The 20,551-nt window shown below is 40.8% G+C and overlaps 1 protein-coding gene across 4 annotated transcripts in view; it reads right to left on the bottom strand.

The window, feature by feature from the left end:
• Positions 1 to 19,841, bottom strand: part of OSBPL8 (oxysterol binding protein like 8) — a 93,792-nt gene extending 73,951 nt beyond the window's left edge. The window contains exon 1 of one of the 4 annotated variants that reach the window (XM_030002738.2): positions 19,650 to 19,841. The gene's annotated coding sequence lies outside the window, so the exon portion shown is untranslated. Of the gene's footprint in view, positions 1 to 8,613; positions 8,633 to 19,587 lie in introns of those variants that run through there. The other 3 variants (XM_030002736.2, XM_030002735.2, XM_030002737.2) reach the window with 3 other exon arrangements.
• Positions 19,842 to 20,551: the final 710 nt, after the last annotated feature.

Here is a 20,551-nt window from a genome sequence, read left to right as displayed (position 1 = left end):
TTTGGGCAATGAGAAGCACCTAGCCTGCCGCAACAAGCAGCTATGGAACAGATAAAATTGTCACCAAGTGACAACTTACCTGCAACTCACAGCCCTCAGAAATCAGCTCAGTATCGCTGCCTAACGTAGGTTAGGCAACTGCTCACCCTATTTGCAATGATAAACAAGCAACTTACATAAAAATAATTTTTGCCAGAGCTGAAAATAGAAGCCAAGCCTTTCACAGCTCAAAGCCAGCTCTCAAGCACAGGAGTTAAACACATTTGTTCCCAAAACTATCCCATTTCTGAAGAGCAGTTCTGCTTCAGGGACCAATATTGAAGACACTAAATTCATTCAAGCAGGAAAGAAAGTATGTGTCATGGTTGGGATAATAGGGTTCTGTTCCTTGACAACCAGGGAGTGGTTGTAAGGTCACTTCATATAGCACAGCCAGGAAAGCAAAGTATTGACACTTCCTTGGAAGTTCTTTGAAATGCTTCAGAGCAGAAAATAAAGAGAGAAAAAAACCTAGCATCCTGGACAAAGACTTATTCCATTCAGGGCCAAACAAATATTGAATGGACAAGACACCCCCTCCTGCTGTTCCACCCAGTCTGCTCAAGTACTGAGAATTCTCCTTCCCATAAAATGGGTTAACGGGGCCAACAGATAGCCTGAGCATGTGATTTAAGGTGAATGCTACCCTTTCAGCTGTGCAATCCCATAGGACTGTGTAACAGGAAGTTTTGAATCCTGCTTCCCCACCATCCTCTATCCATCCCCTCAATAAACAGCTAGTTAAGGGAAGTCAGAACAGCATGGTGCAGGTCGCAAGAGACATGCCACAGTTCGGGAGCCCAGGGACAGACAGAAGACAGACACAAATGCCTGGAAGGAAGGATGCAATGCTTGTGAGCTCCAGCAAATCCAGTTTGTGTTTTTACAATAAAGAATACTTCTAAGAGAGAATATTCTAAGAGAGAATTTATTTTTAAAAGAGAAAAACTAGATCCTTCCCTTCAAGACATTACCTCATTCCAATACTGTCACCAAAACTGACAAGAGTTATCAGTTTAACAGCATTTTATAGTTTACTTTCACATTTAAAAATCACACACAATACCAAGATAACACTAGCTTAACTACCAAGATAATATTAGCATAAAGCAATTCAATACCCTGTATCTCTGCCACAGCAGTTAACTACACCTCTAAGTATCATGTTACACATTTTATTCCCTTGAAGGCAGTTTACGCATGTATTTCGAACTCTAGCATTTAGGAAAAGAATAAAAGACTAATTTCTATGCTTCACAATGTAAATGGAGTTAGGCAGCAATACCTCAGGTCTCAGAGCTATAACTGAACAGAAATATATGTACCAACTTACTCGTAGCCAAGCATCCACTTCCTAGGGCACGTCCCATCTCTGACACTCACTTCCGCACACCACATCAAGATGTCAGAAGGAAGAAAACTGAATGTACCCATTTATATTTCCTGCAGGAGTAGCTGTAAGAATAACTGGCACCACATGTTTCCAAGCATAAGCTACGCTAAAAGGGATGACTGGAGAAATCTCGTGTCCTGTGTTTTCAATCCATTATTGACTGAGTGCCCAGACTGAATATCCAAAACCAGTGGGCATGATACAAAGCAGTGAACTTCAGCAGGTACACCGTACTTACAACTAGAAGCTTTAACTTTTAAAAACTCTGATTTTTTCAAGAAGTCTTGTGATGAACATGTAAGAGAATAAAGGTTTGCTCAGGCTTTCTTCCAAAATTGTAAAGCAAAAGCACATGTTGCTTTCATTGAAATCAGTATTTTAAAGTGTGCAGAGCCCTTTATTCTCAAAACCACTTAGGTATGCAAAATCTTTCCCATAAGTATTTCTTTCCTTCATTTTGCAGCCCTCAACAGAATTCAGAGGATGAGCTGCCTTCTCCTCCTGATGATCACAACTTGAGAATACGATAAGCCAGTAGTTCTTAATGCAATGGCATGTTTTACACTCCCATGATAGCTTTTAGAAAGTCTGTGACATTCATAACTTAAGCTTTTTCATACCCAGATTGTCTGCAACACACATGGAATATGAAATTAAGATCTGGTAAATCCAGGAGCACTATTAACTTCATAAAATCCAGATTTTAAGTGAACGGCCACTTGGATATTTCAATGCCATTTATAAGCACCAAACTGTAAAATAACTGAGAAGCTTATCCATTGAAATCACCTAACCAAGATAAGCACATAAGCATTCCAGTTGCATCATGAAGAAATAAGCCACTCTCCCCCCCCCAAGGAGAAAAGCACTTTCACATACAATGAGAATCGACTGTTTCCAAATGTTGATAAGTATAATTAACCTTCACAACCCTGCCTTTGGCCTTGAACATTAAAGCTGAATTCAGCTTGAAAACCAATTAAAATGCTAAGCAGTCTATCCACTTTGGGACTGAAGAATGGCATACTGCATTCAATTTAAAAAAAAAGCAGCAAAGCACAATTGTCTCCTTAGACACCTTCAAGTATCTGTTAGTTGTTTTACTAAAAATCATAACTCATAAATAAATCACATTTTAACAAGAACTGAAAAAAATTCTTCAATTCTCCATGAAAACCCTGAAACATTTAAGGTTGATGAAGGGAACTCTTTGATCCTAGCAAAGCTGAGGGTTTAACAGAAAAAAAAAATAGGCATAGAAACAAAGGATAAAGATGAGCTAGGTGGGCTATGAAGTTTGATTTTGCCTTTTCATGCTTATCTATAACAATAGATATTAATCATATCGATACGGGCCAGAACTCATTCTCAGCTTGCACAGCACAGTTCACATTCACAGACCTTAACTTCATTCTCCCCTAGTAAGGTAACCTTATTCCTTCTGCTTTTTGGATTGAGTATAGACAAGGAAAGCTACTTAAAATTTATGTTGCCAAACCTGCATTTTCTATGGCTGCCATTTTTAAATTAGCAGAATGACTAGACAGGCAGATGGACCTGGAATTCTCATTTTTCTAACTGCTTCTTTCCTAGATGTGAAAAGCATGGAAAATCCCACACTACAGTACTTAATTGCAAGGTAAGGCTTCAGACAGACTTCACAGCCAACTTAAAGCCTACACATTGAAAGCTTCATTAAAAATATAAAAGCACATTTAAGAGTGGTAGAGTGAGTGTCCTTGGAGATCACCTCTGTGAATCCAAGTGGCTTTAAAATAATAAGAAACACCACAAAACTACAAGCAATTGCCCATTTTCAATAATATCTCTAAGAGTGGCATCATTCCAGTTTAGAGACACAAAGTGCTCTAAACTGATCAAAAGTGGTTCTGAACTTTTAAAACAGTTTGTTGAATATTAAATTTTTCTTCCTTCTTGAGACAAAAACATTTTTAGTAACTTTACAATGGGTATTGTATTTCCTCTTACAAAAGAAAAAAATCATGTTGACCTGCCATGAAATTCAGATGCATGTGGATCTCTAGCTGATGATCAGGTTTCTTCTCAACCCCTTGGTTTTGTTGCAGCTGAAGCAATCACTATGTTATTCTGTTACCACACCCCTGAATAATGAAGGGAATGGAAGATTATAGTCACACCCCTAAATAATGAAAGGAACAAAAGATTATAGTAGACCAATGTCCAGCCACTTACAAAAGCCTTTCAAAGTATCCAGACTCTGAACAAGATCCATTTTGCATGACAAATACTGTCACAGGTGCAGACCAAAAGCACTCCGTAGCTTTGCCTAAAAGTAAATTACTATCATTCCTGGTTTCCACACTTTCCCATTTGAGCTTGAAATTCATATTATAATAAAAGATTTTAAGCCAGGTATGAAACTCTGCTCTTTTAATAGCATTACAATTTTTCCATGCTATTCTGTATAGGAGGCTGTCACATCATGACAACAGAAGAAGAATCTGCATCTCTTTATAGTTTCTTCTTGCATCTAGTCCTTCACATTAATCATCATTATTAGTTTTTAGTGTCAGAGCAAGTAAATTCATGGGGGGGGGGGGGTGTCCAGTTAAAACACTAGGTAGAAACATAACTTTTTCAACAGAAGGATAAGTAAGTAAAGTGATTTCTGATTCTCTAGTGAATTTGAGCTGATTATCACGTTTTAACATCAGAATTTTGTTTCCAGTGACCTGTGTGTTATATCTTAGTATAACTTCATTCATTCACTACTGGAGTTCAGAGTGGCTTAATTTCTTTTCAAATATACACAATATATCTTCTTAACAAGCATCTGTTCAGGTATTTAGACAAGCTTGAATTAGCTATTCATTTCGAAAGCAGCCCCTTTATGAGGTGGCTAAAAGTCAGAATCATCTTCACGTCAGAGTTAAATGCTTGAAATAGGTCTTAACTTGACAAGGAGTTATCTCGATTGCTGTCAAGTCACCCTTGTGCTGTAGATGGCAGTATTTTACACAGCTTAGCTCTCTACCTTAACCTGGGGTTAGGTAGCACAATATACAGAATATACGGTAAGGTTGCTGCAAGAACCTTCAGCTTAAGCATTTGCAGAACATACTGTACGTAGTAAGAAAGTATGCAAGATGTATTAATTTGAAAAACAAAATCTTGGTCCCTTCTCAGCCGACTAAAGACATGTACCATAATGCCAATTAAACATAAAAATTTTAAGTTACTGCAGGTGAGGTAACATCCTTAAAACAGAGACCCACAATAAACTGTTCCTGTGTATGGGATTTGAGCACACTCAGACATTGTACTTCAGCTGACCAAAATAAAAATAAGTTTTCTGCAGTAGCCTCAAATTCCTGACTAGAAAGTGCCATTCTGCTATAGGAGGTTACATCTGGACCCTCTGGGCTTCCAATTTGTCTGGAATCAGGGCACAGACTTTCCAGAAAATACTGGCCTGCACAGCAAACACCTGAGTTTCACACTAATCTCTCCCACTCCTTTAAGGTGGCTCTAGTCTGTCAGCAACAAGCCTTCCGTGCAGAACCTCCCAGAAGCAGTCACTCTTCTCTGAAAAGTGACTTTACCCACTTCATGACACATGGCATGAGCTTCACAAAAATGAACCACTGCTCACTCCGGGAAAACCTAAGTGAGATGCATTCAGGTATATACTGCCTTGACCTGTAATTCCCTTTCTTCGTAAAATTTTAAGTGGAGTTCTTTGATAAAAGGAAACTATGCTATATCCCACTGCTACAAATCTTAATTCAATCTGTGCAGCAATATCTGTAAGAGAACAACTATGAAAACCCCACACTGCCATCATGGTGGGTTCATATTTATTTCATAATGGGTAGAAAAATGGCTCAATCACTAGAAAAACAATAGGTTTAGGAACCACCTCAACAGCAATTTCAATGCTCCCCCCAACTAAAAACTCTCTCCTAGCTGTCAGCCTCATTATGCATCTCAAGCGAAGTACATAAATGTTAGTTCAAACAGGTTTTCCCAGGACACCAAGCATGAGAGCTTCTCATCATAATGCTCACAAATCAGAATTCATAAAAGACCAGCATTTCCACTTCCTATGAGAAAGGACAGCCTGCTTCTCTTAAGATCAAAATTACTGTCACTGCTACTCAGCAAAACATTCGCTGGAAACTACAAGAAGCATAAGACATCAGAAACAGCAATGAAGGAGGAGCCCAAGCCAAGACACAATAACATGGTATCTTTGTTAAGTCTGCGAACACAACAAACTCCAAGGCTGCAATGGAGAGCAGACTGGTATCGCTGCATTCCACCAGAGTATCAGCAGTGGGGCTCCTACAAGTGTTGGTCCTAGCAAATAAATTTCTGCTGATAACAACCTCCCTGGACACAGTACTGGGAGGAGTAGAGTGTTACTATTTTTGCTTGTACAGCTTATGCTTGTAGTAATTTGTTTGGGGAAGGGAGGATACACTTGCTGACATAAGCACCTCCACTGCAGCTTCTCCCACACTGTTACAATAGCATGATCTTTGCAAGTTAAGCAGCAAAGATTGCCATGCACAGGATTCAAGCAGAGACCTTTAAAAATTCACAGCAGCAAAATATGCATGTATGTTGGCAAGCTCCAATCAGTGAACACCTGTATTTTTCTCCAGTGAAAGTAAAGAAAGGCAGAAGAACAGCAAAGAACGCTACTGGGTTTCTGAGTTGTTAAGACAGGTAGGATAGCAGCCAAGAAGGAAAACAAATATGCTATTACATGCTTAAGTGAATGAAGAAAAAGAGAGATGCATGGGGCTAAGGAGAAAACTATTATGGACATGGAAGGAGATGGTAAGGCAAGGTAGTTGTGTATGATGCTGAGCAACTTCATTATCCAAGCAGAAACCCAAGAATAGAGCTGGGATGGAGAAAAGGCATGTAAAAGTGTCAGACAAGTGTAACAAACAGTTAAATGACAGAGCAATCATCTAAAAGATGGCTACAACAGGACAAACATGGAAATAAAAAAAAAATCCATTTCTTTTAAAAACATAGAATCAATTTCAAGCAAACATGATCCTAACAGGAAGGAGAATAAGCCCACCAGAGCTAAAGTAGGCTTTCATTCTGTATGGCTGGCAACAGCAACATTGTGTCACAAGACGAGAGCAGATGCTGAATGAAGTTGGAAAACTGTATCTACTACACCCTTAAGTGGTAATAGAAAAGCCCCATAGTCTCTGCTCTCCTCGCGCAAGACTCAACTCTTGGGACCCTCCACACCAGAGAAGGGGTGAGGATTCAATGAGGGCTTATCAGATTACAAGTTAAAACCCCGATAACACACACACAGCTTCCTTCACTCAGGTCTTTTTCCAAGTTTTCACCAACATGAAACTTATTTAGCAATTACTTTCCACTACTCTAGATTTTCCGCTGTCTGGGCTGCCCTGCTGCAGAACACGCAGTGCAGGCTGCAGAAGGTCAGCTATAGCAAGTTCCAAGTCATGAAAACACCAGCTGCTCCCTGACAAAAAACAAACAAACAAACTCCCCCCAAAATCCCCCACAACACCAAAAAACCACCTCCCTTCCTCCCCTTCACCCAAGAATTCACAGACATAGGCTCAAATTCAAACATCTCTATCAAGGCACTAAACTATATTCAGAAAATCATTCTACGACTCAAGTGCTTGCTTCTACAACACTTCCCCCAACACCTTAAAGCCATATGAATCACAACAGATGCTACTCATCTTGCAAGAAAAACAACCCAAGCTTCTTAAGTCTGCATTTTTAAGATAGAAATATCTGCTAAGCAAGCAGTTTACATTTTAATCCCCTATGAGAAACTAACAGTAAAAAAAACCCTGATGAAATTGATTGTTAGCACTGGAAACTTAAGCATTTTTTTTAAACCCACAAAAATGTCTACAAAAATGCCTACAATGAATAATAGTCCAGACCTACGTGCAATATCTCAGACATATTTCAGGTATCACTTCTGGACACTGCATTGAGAGTAACGTCAGATCTCTGTCACTCTAGTTTCCCTTTCCTCTACCAAGCCTGCCAGCACAAATGCTTTTGTACACACTATCTTCACAAAAGGTCAACTGCCAGACAATTTTCCGTATTCAGAATTTTAAGCAAAAATGAAAAACTCATTGTCTTTAGTCCATAGTTCTCATGAGCAACACACAATCAAGTTACCCTTTACATTATTTACCTAAGATGCAACAGGCCTTAGCTTCCTGAAGTTTAAAATAAAAAACAAAAGAGCCAGAGGATTGAGAGGCTTGAGCCTCCCATTATTAGCCAGCAATACTGAGTGACCACGGTGTCACACAAGAGCGACTGGTCTCTTTTTCTGAAAGCTAAGCCATGCAGTAGTGTAATTTTTCTGCTGGATCTTCAATAACCTGATGCATAAGGTATTGTTGCAAGTTCTGCTGAAGAAGAACAAATGTATTAGACAGAAAGATATGATTTTTAACTGTTCGCAGCACGAGAATTGTCATGCTGGTTAAGAATTTCAGAGGCATAATGAATTCTTGTACCTATAATAAGAGGAAGGAGGACTCCACAATTTATTATACAGAATAATTAAGGAACAGAGTTCAGAAATAAATCCACATAAGGGAACAAAGACGACCTACAATGCAGAAAGATAAGCAGAACAACATCTGCAATGTATTTTTCTGAGCTTCGTATTGGCAAATATTTAATCTATACAAGATGTAAAGAACAGTAATTTCTTCTCTTTTTGAATGAAAGCCTACAGGTGATACTTGGAAGCATTCACAGAACAGAGCAACTGAAACAGTACAGCTGAATGTTGACATTTGCCTTATTCTATTCATGCCCTGATTCTCTATGCTGCTTATATGACAATTAATAAAACAGAGGTTCTTTCAGTATATTTACATTAGAGGATAACACAAGCCCTGTTCATAAGTGGGTTGTATTTACAAAAACAATGTCAGTCACAGAGGAAAGTGGCTTAAAATAAGTGAGAACCAACCAGTTCATTTCATAAAGAGGGATTAAATAAATTTTTATAATTAATAAAATACATAGTCAAAAATTATGCATAAAAATCTGTTCTGGTCACTTTTTATTAACAAAAAATAAATATTTATGCTCAATAAATGCTACAACATACACTCACTGATTTATTATGCTTGAAAATAGCAACCACCTACCAGATCTTTAATCTTCTTTTTGATATAAATCAAGCTCTGTTTGGGAAGAAAGTAGAAATTACAATAAGATATGCAAGGACAACTTTTCCAAGTTCACTGAAGACAAATATAGTTTATATGCCAAAATCAGAGAAAAAAGCACTAAAGCTTGTTTTAATTTAACATGAACATGCCTCTGAAAACCAAAGCAGCACGATTTGTAACCTGTGATGTGACAGTGACCAGAACAGAGGTCTTCTACAAATTTAAAAAACAAAACAAAGCAAAACTACCAAAAACCAAACCCTCTCACACCACAGGCCTCATTTCGTTACACCGGTTCTTAGTTTACATAAAAAGAAAGCATGTTTTCCTATTCCAAGCTGAGAACCAAACAGAGCTGATGACACTGAAAGGAACTGATTATTAAGCCTAAAAGAAAATATTCTTGTTACGCACAGAGAGGAATATCGAGCACTGCTCTTTAAAGTACTGACAGTAAGCGTGTATAGTTAATATTTAATTCAAGTAGCTGACATGGTACAGACCCATCTGTACACTCTCTCAGGTTTATTTTTCACCAGTTTTTCCCTCATTTTATAAGGCAGCTCATTGCTCTCCATTCTGTTTTCTACCTTGATTAGCATGTATAAGCTTTCTGCTCGGTGCTGCTTTGCCTCAGCAGGCTTTCTTTTTTGATGAAAGGAGAAACTTTTTCAATCAAGGGAAAACATTCATTCTTGTTGATGATTTCAACAATCCATCTTAAAACCTCTCCTTACAGTCAGTAATTTTGTGCGTTATTCAAATAGGTAGAATTGGCATTTGTGTAGAGGAAGTTTCTTTTTGCTTGTAAATATCACAGACCTTAAGCTCCTGTTATCCCCTGATGATTTTCTATCTATGGTATTTTAATGTAGTTGTTTGCATTAAGGTTTATCCAGCCCCTTTTCACTGCAGCACAGGTTAGTGACAGTTAAGTATAACTACAATCCTATTTGCAAGCTAGAATCAAGGTACTGTTTTTAAAAACAGCAAAGAGTAAAACTTTATAGGTAGGCTAGTGTGGAGTCCTTAATTCTGCATACAAAACAAGATTCAAATGTTAGCTTATTGGCTTCTCTCTACAGTCACAAAGACTACATTTTAATTACTGATAAGAATTTCATTTGATCACAAAAGAAACATTAAAAAATTGTAATTTTGGTACAGGAAATATGTACCGCTACGTGAATCTTTCAGCTCCAACAGGTCATAATGGACAGCTTAACAAAATCTTTAGTGTAAATTTTGAAGCTAGAATTACTAGCTTAGAATTGCAACTTCTCATGTATCATGCAGACTCAACTTAGAAATTTTTTTTAAAAGATGCTAATCAAAGCAAAGAGGTACCTTCAGAGTCTACAATTTGCATCATACAGATTAATCAAAGTTGCTTTTCTTATCCATACAAAAAGCCTCTTTTTCTAAAGGACACTGCAAATAACACGAAGGACTTCAGGTCACAGCTACCCCTACTGTTGCCTTAGCCTGAAGACTGAGGATTGCCATCTAGCAGTTTACAGGAGGTTATCTGCTTCTAACATATTACTAGCACACTTCTTTTATACACACAAATATATACATGCACACAGGCAAATTATGTTCTATGGATTAAGCAAGTCCTTGCTGTAAAGCAGATACTACACAGGCACTGTCTGCATCACATACAGACAGCACATACCACCATCTATCTAACACGGGAAAGCATGTTGCTTCAAAAAAAACCAAAAAACCCAGTCCCCTCCCCCAGCTAGTAGTCTTCCACAGCATCTCAGCTATCTGGAGGGAATACAAGGTTATGATCATGGCCTCTTCTAAAACTATAATCTTCTGAAAACAGCTAAAGCCATGCTTAGTCAGATGGTACCTAGAGTTACAAGAAATGAGACAGAAAATTCCCTGCAGCAATTTAACCGTGACCTGTGTAGGAGACCAAGGCAGGAGAAAGACGGTAAGTAACCAAGGAAATAGGAACAGGCAGTGTAGCTGGAGTTGCAGGAGAAAGTAGACAGGTCATATATCACAGGGAAAAACAGTAATCCCAGATGCCTTTTCCTCAACAAAACTAACAAGCAGAAGGCCCTCGCCATCCTACGTAGGCAGAAGAACGGATGGAAAAGAAGCAAAAAGGCCACCTCAACATGGCGGAGAAGAGATGCCATTAGGTTAGGAAAGTGATGTAAGTCATCTTCACTCACAAAACATACTCCTCCATCAGTGATGTGCACATTACATCCACCTTAAGTATGTTACACATCAGCTTGGCCAGATTTTCAGTCACATTAAATTAACCCTATCTGCTGCTTCAGGTAAGAATTTAACTGCCTTCCTCAATCCTCCTTATGCCCTGCTCCTTCTATATTACCATAACTTTCATGACATTGCCTGAACTGGAAAAGAGTATGATCAGGGGAAAAAAAACAGAAGTCAATAACAGAGAAGCATAGAGCATTGTAAGCTCTCCCCATAAGCAATGGAAATAGCAGAAAAGCACATATCTTATTCAGACAATTACTCATGGTCTAGCATCTGGAGGGCTGGAAATCACACAAGTCTAAACACTATTATTCATCCTGAAATTTCTTCTTGTAGACCTTGAATCTTGGCTCCCCAATACAAGACCCAAATGACTTCTCCTTCTGATGCACAGACCTCTCTCTTCCCCTCCCAAAGGGGGAAAAGAGCATTAAGAAGAATGACCATTAAGGGAGAGAGCATTTCTGCATTAACTTCTGCTGCAACATAACCAGTTACTCAACTGTACAGCTCATACTAGCAAAATTTAATGTATTATCCAAAATTAGACAGAACCCATTATACTATACTCTGAATAAATGTATGTTGGCTGTATAGTGCATGTAACAAGCCCACAGAGAATAGTCAAAGCCAAATTATCACTGCATTTGCCCCCGGTTTACAGTGCAAAGACTGTTAACAAAGGCTAGCTGAGGTACTGTACCTCCACACGTCAATGTCGGCTGCAAAGAGACTGAGCTATTAGGTACAAGGTATTCACACCGAGTTGATGCCTGTTTCTGACCCAAGTCTACAGAACTTTTCGTCCGCGGTTTTTCCTCCCAATAACACTAGCTATTATTTGAGGTCTTCAACAAATCATTTTAAAGCTTTTTTTAAATTTTTTAACTCTGCTTTGGCTTCTATGCAAACTTTGTTTCCTCCAGACTTGGATTAAACCTATTAGTGATTACTCAAAGATTGTTTGCTAAAAGGAACAATAGCTGTGCTATTTTTCTTCAATTCTTGTCATTTTTATCGTGTTAATATTTCAACTCAGGACCACCCCCTTATTTCTAGGGCTAGTATATTAGAAAAAGTTAAAGTTTCCCTTAGTTACCATCCTATACGCATCATCCTAATGTCTGTGGATACTGTATTCTATATTTATACATGGACTATGTATTAATAAGATCAGCATGTTTTAAGTATTTAAAGTACATATTCTTTTTCTGAAGTTACTCAGTCTTCTAGATTGTAAAAAAAAAAAAAAAAAAAATCAGTAATCTTGAGTGTCCAATATGCTTCAAAAAGAGCAGTGCAGCAGCTTCCAGGACTAGTGGAAAAAACAGGGTAATACTGGCACTAGTCATATTAGAGCATAGAGCAGGTGACTTCTTCCAAAAACATTAAATCAGACATCCACCTATTCAGGGGAAAAGAGGTCCACTTTCTCAAGTGCTTGGTTGACTTTGCAGGCTTTCTTCACCTGGAAACGACCAAAGCCTGAAACAAAGCTTCCCTGGTCATCCACACCACCTCCACCCAGCACCACTCCTAGCAATTACATTTAGTTGAGCTCCCAATTGTAACTCCACAGAGCCAGCATTCAGTAAAGCACATGAACAAATGCAGGTTCATATTCAGCAGCCAGGGTGTGGGTGGCAGTACAGACAAGGAGTCAGCACTACTGCCACCTTGCTATACAAGAAGCACAAAAATTATCCGTGCCTGTCTACAAGGTGGGAGATACACCAATGGTAAACTGCCTAAGGACGGACAAATAAATCAATCCACCAAGCAAATGACCTGCTTCATTTTCACACTACACACATGAGGGTGGGGATGAGGGGGAAGAGAAAGTTAAATAGTTCACACTCAGAGTCAGGCCCAAGTAACATAGACTGCGTTGTATACATTAAGTCATAATACATTTGTTTCAACCAAAACATTTTCCATGCATTACACAGGTCAATTGCACTACTCTAAATGGATATCTAAACTGGCTCAGTTCACTTCAGAGATACAAATAAACTTGTTCTTGTGATTGCTTTCCACTGGAAAAAATACTGAAAGAAAACATCATGAGAGCTCTCAATTATGCAAAAGAAACTGCTTACATCAAAGCCTTACAATGGAGCTCTTATCGGACAAAGGTAAAGTCATGCAAGGAAGGAAACTGATGATCTTCTAGAACCATGTTAAATATTTGTTTTCAGGCTGTAGTCCTTCTCTTAGACTAGTTCTCCAGTGACGAACAATGGTAAACCCACTGTCCTGGTACAGTATGGCGCTGCAGGATTCAACTCCCACAGTTGCAAAACAACGAACTGCAGTTTATGCAGACTCACTGGTTTAATGTCTAAACAATATCCTAGCTATCACTTCTGTGTTTAAGAACAGTATTTGCTTTATGCAATGTAAAGGTTCACGAGTTGCACTAAAACCTCCACTGTGAACAAACTGCCGCCTCCTCTTCTTGGCAGCACTGGCGTCCCACCACATGAGGAACAAGACTCCTACCCTGGCCCTTTCTACCACACGTCCCCAGGCACGGAGGAGCACGCCGCAGCAGGTCCCTCAGGCAGCCACCGCTGAGACGGGTCTGGAAGGAACAGCTTGTGCAGGGGGTGAAAAACTTGTGCAGATTTATTCCAAAAGCTTTGTGTGACTGAGAGCAGTATTTTTCCCCAACTCCAGGCATCCACTCTACAGTATTAGTTATCACCTGCAGGAACAGACCATGGAGGACCTCTCATGCTGTGGCCTGTTTCAAAGAAAACACAGTGGCTCTCAAGCAGGTATTTACCTCAGAATTTAACGTACAAGAATAAAGAAAAAATACGCTATTTAGTACTGAAAAGGGCTTATATCTGCTACCATGTATGTTCATACTGAGTGATCTTTTCCACTAAACCATAACTAGACAAGGGAAGCTAAGCTCTCAGGTAAACGTGTTTCTTAATTCAGTGCCACCTGAGGAGTACCTCATTGCAGATTTACAGCAGCATCATACTTTTTTCTAACCTTGCAAAGACTGCAAGAGTGTAAAATCTGAATATATTAACTAAAAAAATGAGATCAGTCAATGCAATATTTAAGGAAACGTTGCCCATATTTTACCTAGAAAAGTACTCACTTTGCCTGTACAAGCACCCTTTTTTACCATATGCCTTACCACTAATTAGGAAAAAAAAAAATCCACATGAAATTTCAAGCAAAGGAACTTGCCATGTACCTATCAAGAAGTGTTTCATGAATCGTAAAATGTCACATTTCTCCTTTAGAATGCAGCCAGGAATCTTTTATAATTCATGAACTAGACACCAACTGAACCTATAATTTACCATGCAAATCTCATCTCAACAATGTAACACTCTTTCTAAGTAGCATCATCTAGTTACAAGTAGTAAGCTGTTTGTCTTTACTCTCCAAATCATCTATAAGAAAAACAATATCTAAAGAACATCTTTTTGAGGAAATATATGCCAGCCACTGAGATAAGGCCCTCTGTAGGTACTTAAAAAAAGACCTACTATATATGAGACAAACCCAGGTTTGGAATGATGCTTCTGCCATTTGAAGAGGCAAGTAAATCATTTGAAGGCTTTATTTGTTACTTTGGAGGGGAAATGAGCCATGAAAAGCATCCTTTAATTTATTAAAGCTATTCCTAAGGTAAATAAAGCATTCCTAAGGTAAGTAAAGCCCAAGCCACAGTCAAATACCCCACCCAGTTTACTGGGCCACCCACTTCGTATCAGCTTTAAACACATGAATATTAAAACCAACCTATTTTCTTCTGACATATAATTCCCTGAACAGCCAAAACTGTCAAGCAAAAAAAGTCACCTACAATATGCACGCTTCCCTAAGTTGTGCAAGAACACTAAATTCAATAAAAATATTTTTTCACATGTTTAAATGACCAGTAATACAGCTGCACTCCCAAGTCCAAGCCTTTCAAAAAGCAACCTGCTGGTCTTTAAAATAACCTTCAAAATACTATGGCTTCGGTTTGCAGGCAAGCAAAAGATAACTCTGGAAGAAACAAGCTGTTTGCCCTTATCTCAACTGAATAGTCATATTAACAGCTTCTGCATTACTAAAACACAAAGACTGGGTGACAGGATTATTGCACTGGAAAACATATGAACACACAGATAGCATATGAACCAGCCCAAGCTTAGATGCAATGAGAACACTTTCAAATGGATGAATGAAAAAAGAGGAAGATCAGATACACACACTCCCGTATTGTGTCAAAGTCACTGGAACCTTGAGAACTTCCGAAGAGACAGATGTAGCATTTTTAGTGGATGAAGGATCAGTGCTGCACCCTGGGCTGAGGCAACAAGCTGAGATAAAACCTCATATCTACAATTAAGAGTGTGAAGAAAATGAGGTTTATTTATTCCTAACACCAGAAGTCCAAGCTATTTCCCCAAAATGAAAATCTCACTTCCCAAATGCCTCTTACCATCTGTCAAACACTTTTAGCTGCTCTTAAGAGGCTTCTTATGCTACTATATACATTACATCTGCAACAGATTTTCTTGTTGTACAGATGGAATAAAACATTGTTTTATAACAAACATAGCAAAATACTGCACCAGATTTCAACTGTGTACAATCCAGAACCAGTTACTCTGAATAAAACACTTCTGACTAATGTATCTGCTGCTAATCGGTGCCCTATTACAAGCACTGTTTCCTAAACATCACTCGCTCAGTTTATGGGGTTTAACACTGCACATACATCTTCCCTTTAAAAGTCAATGTCAGTTCTCAAAACATCAAGCTCCACCAAGTCTCTCTACTATGGTGTGAAATTACAAAAATGAATTAATTGAGACAAATTACTAGAAAAGCATGGAACTTGCTGTTCCCACGAGCTGGCCAAGTGTTTGTTTTAAGATAAAGCTACACAGAGCTGCTTCTGCTGTGTCTAAACTGATGGGAGTTTCTTGGGCAGAGAAACCATCTCCTTGATCAGAAGTTAATTTACAAAAACATTGCCAAAATGATGCAGATTCTCCAAATCCAGGGTCAAAGTCAGTCCACAAAGCAGAAACAATGTATCTCCTCTACTAATTTCCAGTATCATGAAAGTGAATCTTAATTTTTTCAAAGTAAATAACTTATTTTTTTCTACTTTCTGGTTACAATTAGACCTTCCAAAATCTAGAGAACTTGTGAAAGTCACATTAGTCTCAATATTTGCTCATATGTTTTCAATGGAAGCAAGAGGCTTACAAAACCCTTTATGTTGCTCCAGCTGTAAACTCCAAGAATGACCCTCCACTTTGTATTAGTGGAAGAGCTGTAAGCAGCAGAGGGAAGGAAGGAAACTATTGAGAGGCTGAAGTTAAACAGAGAGGTTATCAACTTTACCCAAAACACAAAGACAACAGAAGAAAAAAAAAAAATCACTTTGGGAAAAACTTTTTGTTGTTGTGGGGGTTTTGTTTGCTTGTTTAAAAAAAACACCAAGACTCTGCCCATGACCTCTTTTATCTTAAAACAGATGTATTTCTGAACTATATTACCATCAACTACCTGTTATAATAAAAGTTAATTGAAAAGGCTGTCTAACAAAATAGAAAAGCTTTATTAATTCAATATCATTACGACCACATCAGAATGGGGGGGGGGGGGGGGAAGACAGTTCACTTGGTAAAGAATTGTTTGACATTTAGTAGTAGTATTTTTTACTTCCTCAGCAATTCACTGAAACAGCTTAGGTGAAGAACTATGCTGTTTCATTTCCTGTAAAAACAGGGACTGTATAAATACTTGCCTTAAAGAGCTTTCAGCTACTGCTCCCCTCCTCCCCAACAGTACACCTGCCATACAAGCAAGATCTTCATTAACAGCATACTGTATTATGATCCACAGTTTACCTCACCAAGATTTCCACATCACAGTTTGGGGAATAGGATCAACTTCTGTGCTTGCACTGCTTCTATCATATTGCACGTACTGAAGAAAAACCCACACTTTTAGGTAGCAAGATTATCCCATTTCCCAGAAAACAGCTGTCACTATTTCTTCACTGAAGGTCTTTTTCTGTCTTCCTTCACAATTCTCTGGTTTGTCAAACACTAGAAGTTGTTCCGTGTTTAATCATAAATTTAAATAACCCAGAGCCCCATGCAGGTTCATTAAAAAAAAAACCCAACCAAACAAAAAACAAACAAACAAACCACACTGCTTGGCCCATTTAACTATATGATGGCATGTGATTTCTGCAACAAATTTATTTTCTGTTCCAAAAGAGAAGCCCAAGAGACTAACAGATAAATTATTTGACAGATAGCCTAAAGTGACAGCAATTTCACAGCATGGGGAGGGAGAAGGGACAAAAACCCCTTAGAAATCTCCCCTGTACACTTCAGGTACCAGAAGTTGTGCAAAATGCAGTGGGGGGGGCAGGTGGTAAAACAGTAGTCAGCGAAGAGGTGAAAGCCTAATAACTGACTTGACAGAGTTTATCAAAACTTGGCTAGGTGGTCTATGCAAAGATTTACCGGAGGGAGAGTAGGCTGGAACACAACTTCACAGAATACAAAACATGCATAGTTTCTCGTACTAGGTAATTGCACAAACATTCCTTTAAAAGCGTAAGAGCAGACAAAACAAAAAGGGTAAGTACTGCATCACCCAAGACACATCTTGATCACTTCAACAGAATTTAAAAAAAAAAAAAAGGCAATCTAAAAGAAAGCAATCTTCAATAAACTTTTTTCCCCCCAAGATTACTTTCTATTAATTTCAGGATTTTATTTCCCTTTGAAGTAAAACCCTGAGATAATACAGTAAGCACTAATGAAAGAACAGCAGCACATCAGTCTGACTTTGTCGTGATTCAAATCCCTGTAAAAAGTGTACAAGTCCAACATTTTTTCCTGCAACATCAGAAAATTCCTCCTTATGTTGTAAAAGTTAACAAGCTTTAACAAGCATTTACAAAACAGAGTTTGAAGTACCCCAGAAGTTCACATTTGTGGGCAAAAAAACATGAGCTAGATGACCCTTTTCTGAAAAGTCAGTTTTTAACTAATTTTACATAACAGCATGTTTAAAAGGAGCTCTTTCCCTGCTCCATGATTAAAGTAGGAAAAAAAAAAAGATCTATTCATCACTAGATCTAAGTTAGATGTCTCAACAAATTTACTTGACTTACAACACCTTCATAACTCTACAACAATAGAAAAATTAAGCCAAAGAGCCCACAAGTGACCACAATTGCACATCTCTTTTTGCAACTAGTTTCAATTTTGAAGCAGACTGCGTTAAATCAGCATCTGGAAAGGAGGGCTCTACAGCAGAGTTATATACTCACAAAACAAATTACTTCAAAGCTCAGGAGTTTTGATGAAAAACTAGTGCACGGCTGAAACAACAAACATCCTCAGAAATTTGCAGGGAACTCTAAAGTGAAACAGCACACAGAATTTCACCAGTCCCTTCTACAGCTATTCCATAGCCAACAAGTGAAATTGTATTGTTGTTCTTTCCCCTTCATTTAAGGCCAGTACTATATCAACTCTGAACTCTCACTAGCTGGAGAACAGACCTCACAAAGACAAGCGGGGAGCAACACCCCATACGCGTCTCCCACACTTGCCGTGGACTAATAACTCGGTATCAACTACTGTCTTTTCAAAACTTTGCAAATCAGGTTAATATTAAACAAGCATCAGCAGGGCCCTAACTGTGTAACGCTTAATGGATCAAACAGATTCATATTTCCTGTGATTTAAGTTGAAATGAGTGAAGTCAAGAAAACTTCCAGATGAAAATCAGCAGTTTAGAAGGTTTCCTGTCCTCGGCCCGAAAAACTCTGTTTTGTTCGGACAGTAGCTCACAAGCAGCAATATCTCATGTTAGAAACACCTTCAGTGACACACAGGAATTGATGGCTTTCAGAAAAGCTCAGGACTGATTCCTCTCAGAAAAGGCATTCTCTACAGCATTTCTATAACATACAATTTACGAAGACTATTATTTCAAGCGAAGGTCTGAAGCTCGTCCGAATTATCACCGAGTGCGTTAAGAAAAACGCCTTCAGACAACACGAGAACACACTCTTTTGGAAGCGAGCCATTTATAAGGCCTGCTAATAAAGATACAGAAGAGCGGCTGGCAGCAACGAGGGAGTAGGGACAATAACAGGGATTTGGGTTTCTTTCCCCGGGGCGTTGCTCAATCAGAAGATTATTTCCCCGGGGCGAGGGGAAGGAGGTTACCGACACTCAAAGGAGCTAAATTTTACCCGCGTTCGGTACTTAACCCGACCGTTTTCAGACCGCGGCTCGCGGCTCCTCGCCGGCCCAAGGTGCGCACAAGCCGGCCGATAAAACCCAGGCGATCGCGAGGTGCCTCCGCCGAGGCGCGGGGGCTGCACGGCGGCGCGGGCTGCCGGTCCCAAACCGACCCCAGCCTTAACGCGGTCCGCCGGCTCGGCTTCCCGCCGCGGAGACACACCCCCCCCCCCCCCCTCAACCGAGCCGCCAGGCCCAGCCGCTACCGGAGACCCCGGGGGGGGGGGGGGGGGGGGCTCCCAGAACCGTCCCCCCCCCCCTCCCACACACACACACACCGCGGCAGCGCAGCACCGGCGGGGACCTGGCCGGGGACCTCAGCGGCAACACCCCCCCCCCACACACACCCCCGCCGCGAAGGCTGCGGCGCTGCCCCGCGCCCCGGACCCACCGCTGCGGCACAGCCCAGGGCCCGGCGGCGGACCCCCGCGCTCCCGCCGGGCTCTCTCTCACCTCTCCCCTCAGCCGGGTCCGGCGGGAGGCACGGCCGGTGCGGGTACGGGTACAGGCGCGGGGAGGGGGGGGGGGGGGGGGGTGTGCGGCGGCCGGGACCCCTCCCCTCCCCGCCGCGGGCTCCGCCTGCCGCGCGCGGCACCGACGGCTCCTTCCCTCACACACAGGCGCGCGCGCGCGCGCGCTCCCGGTTCCCTCCCGCCTTACGCGGCGCGCGGTCGCCGCTTGATCCCCTCATCCGCCGCGGCGGCGCGCCCCGCCCCCTCGGCTGCGGGGGTCACGTGCGCGCTCCTCTCCCCGCCCCTCCCGCCTCAGCGGGCGGCCGTTTGCGCGGCCTCGGGGGTCGGGGCCTGAGGCGGCCCCTGGAAAATGGCGGGGGTGCTGGAAGGACGGAGCGATAAACGACCCCGGGGTTTAGTGTCGGGGTGGGGGGGCTGGCAGTCACTGAAGGGGGAAGGTCGATGTGGTGGTGGTGGTGGTGGTGGTGGTGGTGGAGGCGGCGGCGGCGGTGGTGGAGGCGGCGGCGGGAAGCGGGGCGGCTCTGGGTCTGTGAAGCGGCTGAGGGGCTGGGGAGGGGGGGGGGGAAGAGGGTCCAGAGGTCGTTCCACAGGGAACAAAGGGCAGAATCTAATGCGAAGGGCGAGCCCAAAACGTTTTGGAGGACGCCCGGAGGGAGGCCTAGCTGTGAGGGAGGTGTACTTGTGTCTTAGGAGAGAAAAATCCTTTTCTGTCCAGCGGCACTATTCCTTCAAGTATAAACTGTGAACTGTGCTGGAAAAAGTACACTCATAAATAGCACGGCAGCATTGTATTAATCATCAAGTGTGGTTTTAAGTAATAACCTAGGCAGCCAAAAAGTAGTAACAACGGAAATAAAATACGCTCTGAACAATACCCATAAA

This window comes from Aquila chrysaetos, chromosome 26, assembly GCF_900496995.4.
Source record: "Aquila chrysaetos chrysaetos chromosome 26, bAquChr1.4, whole genome shotgun sequence".
NCBI classification, from domain to species: domain Eukaryota; kingdom Metazoa; phylum Chordata; class Aves; order Accipitriformes; family Accipitridae; genus Aquila; species Aquila chrysaetos.
The sequence above is the reverse complement of the archived record's forward strand: the minus strand, read 5'-3'. Positions and strand labels throughout refer to the sequence as shown.